Source organism: Salmo salar, chromosome ssa22, assembly GCF_905237065.1.
Source record: "Salmo salar chromosome ssa22, Ssal_v3.1, whole genome shotgun sequence".
NCBI classification, from domain to species: domain Eukaryota; kingdom Metazoa; phylum Chordata; class Actinopteri; order Salmoniformes; family Salmonidae; genus Salmo; species Salmo salar.
In genome coordinates, this window is record NC_059463.1 from 39,542,206 (window position 1) to 39,545,911 (window position 3,706).

Sequence of the window (3,706 nt, forward strand, 5' to 3'; positions counted from 1 at the left end):
AATTATACATTTTATTTATTTATTGTCCTATCATGGGTTGCTACATTTTTAAAATAAATAATGTATCTAATTTGTTTATTTATGATCCTATATTGATGGAACGGTCCATAACCCTATACCTTAGACACCCACCTGAATGACCCAGATACTAAGGAGAAGAACTGTTTTATGGACCTGCTGTAAGTGGTCTGTATGCAGCCAAAATGCGGTCAGAGACCTAGAGCAGCATTGCTCCCTCAAGATTCTGAGCCTGCTTAGTGTTGGTCCTGCAAAGCCAAAGCCCCCTGAAGGGAGAGCATGCTATACAAGGAAATTCTCAAAGCTGCTAATGAGAACCTTGACGACCTTATACTTAGCTGGTGGGGATTCCGGTGGGGTGCCCCCACCCAGGCAGTGGCAGTGCTGGCAACACTAGCTGCAGTAACCCATGGGGAGGGGGTCACACTCGGACATTCAGAGAGGGGGTATATTATTGTGGCCCTGGTGGCACAAAATCAAAAGTCTCACTGCATGGAGATGCTTGGGAATATGGTCAATACGGGGGACTGTGTTGTGGGTGTTTCAGGGAAAAGGTGTACATTTGACCTCCATCATCTAGGACGTAATAATGGTTAATAAAATCTCTCCATTTCTGCCAATTTTTTTTGTTGCACAGTCATACAGCTGCAACTGTATATGCATTCGTAAATCCACATTTTTTGATTGCTATATATAATACAAATCGAGGTGAGGGCGATGGAAATGCATTTGGCGGTTGATCTACTTCTGTTCTGTAAATGGCGCTGTGTGCTCTTTTCCAAGGATGGAGCCCAGTCTTTTCAGGGCTATGGGATACGGGGGTCAGGGGTGGTCTGCTGGGCATTGGGATGACAACCCAACTCGGGATGAGGAGGGCTATAAGCGGGTGGAATAGTGGGGACCAATTGGAGGTTTACTTAGTAGCAATGCAAATATCATGGTACAGCTATATTGACACTCAATCATCATGTTACTTTTTAATGGTACATTTACAAACATGTATTTTGATACATAGAATTGAAAGTTGTGTCTCATTATGGTAAGTGGTGAAATAAGTATAGCCAATTACAACTGTAATGGCTTAGCAGAAAATAAGAAAAGACAATCAGTATTTACCTGGCTAAAAGAGAAGGAATATAATATCTATTGTTTACAGGAAACTCATTCAACAATTTTAGATGAAGTTTTGTGGAAAAAGGACTGGGGGGCAAAATATATTTCTCCCATGGGCAAAGAAATTCAAAAGGGGTGATGGTTTTAATTAACAGTAATTTTGATCCAAATGTGCAAATTGTCCAAACAGATCATCAAGGTAGATGGATTATTTTAAATATGTTTTTGGACAATAAACAGATATGGCTTATTAAGCTATACAGTCCAAATAATGATGATCCAAGCTTTGAAAATATATATATTATGGTGGGAGATTTTAATACGGTCTTAAATATCTCTATGGACCGGAAAGGAAATCACACTACAAACTATCACCCTCAGGCACTTAACTTCTTGAGGGCCGGGGGCAGTATTCGGAAATTCAGATGACTAACGTGCCCAAAGTAAACTGCCTGTTACTCAGGCCCAGAAGCTAAGATATGCATATAATTGGTAGTATTGGATAGAAAACACTCTGAAGTTTCTAAAACTGTTAAAGTAATGTCTGTTAGTATAACAGAAGTGATATGGCAGGCGAAAATTCTTTTTTTTAGAGTTGTCTGCCCATTTAAAGGAATACCTCCCAGATTGCAGTTCCTAGGGCTTCCACTAGATGTCAACAGTCTTTAGAAAGAGTTTCATGCTTGTTTTTTTAAAATAAGCTAGAATTTGTTTTTCTAGGAATAGTTTTTCTAGGAGGCTCCCATTTTGGCTGTAGTATTGTGGCGTGCGTGGATGAGGGCGCGCACTTCGTTATTTATCTCCAGTAATGAACATACTATTCTCCATCTTAAATTTGATTGCTTATTTACATATTAGGGTACCTGCGGATTGATTATAAACGTTGTTTGACTTGACAAAGTTTATTGGTAACTTTTGGGATTCCTTTGTATGCATTTTGAATGGTGGAAACAGGTGGATTACTGAATCAAGCGCGCCAACTAAACTGACTTTTTTGAGATATAAAGAAGGACTTTATCGAACAAAACAACCATTTGATACGTAGCTGGGACCCTTGGGATTGCAAACAGAGGAAGATCTTCAAAGGTAAGTGATTTATTTTATCGCTATTTCTGACTTTTGTGACGCCTGTGCTGGTTTGGAAAATGTTTTTAATGCTTTTGTGTGTGGGGCGCTGTCCTCAGATAATCACATGGTATGCTTTCGCCGTAAAGCCTTTTTGAAATCTGGCAAAGTGGCTGGATTAACAAGAAGTTAAGCTTTTAATTGATGTAGGACACTTGTATTTTAATGAATGTTTAATATTCCGATTTTGTATTTTGAATTTGGCGCGCTCCGATTTCACCGAATGTTGTCGAATTTGATCCGTAACGGGATTTCCGCACTAAGAGGTTTTTAAGGAAATCATGAATGTCATGGATATATTGGAATTAGTGGATATATGGAGACTTAAATACCCTGAGCTAGTGAGATATACATGGCGGAGGCTTAATCAAGCTAGTCGTCTTGACTACTTTCTTATGCCATTCTCTCTGGCACCAAAAGTTTAAAAAGTGTTGATAGCACTAGCGGTTGTGTCTGGGGGGGGGGGCAGTGCCCCTGTGACAACAATTTTGGACCCCCTTTGGACCCCCCACAGTAATCCATGGTCATTTAGTTCATATTGCAGCCTTCTGACTAAAGTGAAGTTCACAATTATATTATTTGAATGAGGGGGGCAGTGCCCCTGTGACAACTATTTTGGACCCCCTTTGGACCCCCCACAGTAATCCATGGTCATTTAGTTCATATTGCAGCCTTCTGACTAAAGTGAAGTTCACAATTATATACTCCCTAAATGTGGAGTATGAAATAATTTTTACATAACAAATTTTGCTATAGTTTTTTTTACATCCGTTATTAGACAGTGGCAACGATGATGATTATCAACATGGTCTTTTGCCTGTAATGTAACTGGCCCCTCTAACAGTACAACTGGCCCCAGCTTGGCCCCCCCAGTTGAAATGGTCTAGAACCGCCATTGGTTGATAGGGGACAGAATGCGGTCGGATCATCACATAATTGGCATATATATTACTCTTACAGAATTTCCACATGGGCGAGGATATTGGAAATTGTATCAAAGCCTACTAGATGATAAATTGTTTAGAACTAGGACAGAAGAATTTATAACTGACTTTTTCAGACATAACCCTTGTTACAGCAGATCCCCTTATTGTATGGGACACTTTTAAGTGTGTCTTTAGAGGCCATGCAATTCGGTATTCATCTATAAAAAAAAAAGCAATTTAGATCAAAAGAGTCTGTATTAACAAAGAAAATTGAAGGACTAACAGTACAGTTAGATAGCAATAAAACTGTACCATAGAGGCACAGAATAAGTTAGAAGAAAAACTAAAAGAAATGGAGGAACTTATTCAAGAAAAATCCAGTGTGATATATTATAAAAATAAAGCGAACTGGATGGAATATGGGGAAAAATGCACCAAATTCTTTTCCAAACTTCAATATAGAAATGCTACCAAAAAAAGTATTGAAACTTGTTACAAATGATGGAATCACGCATGATTCACCT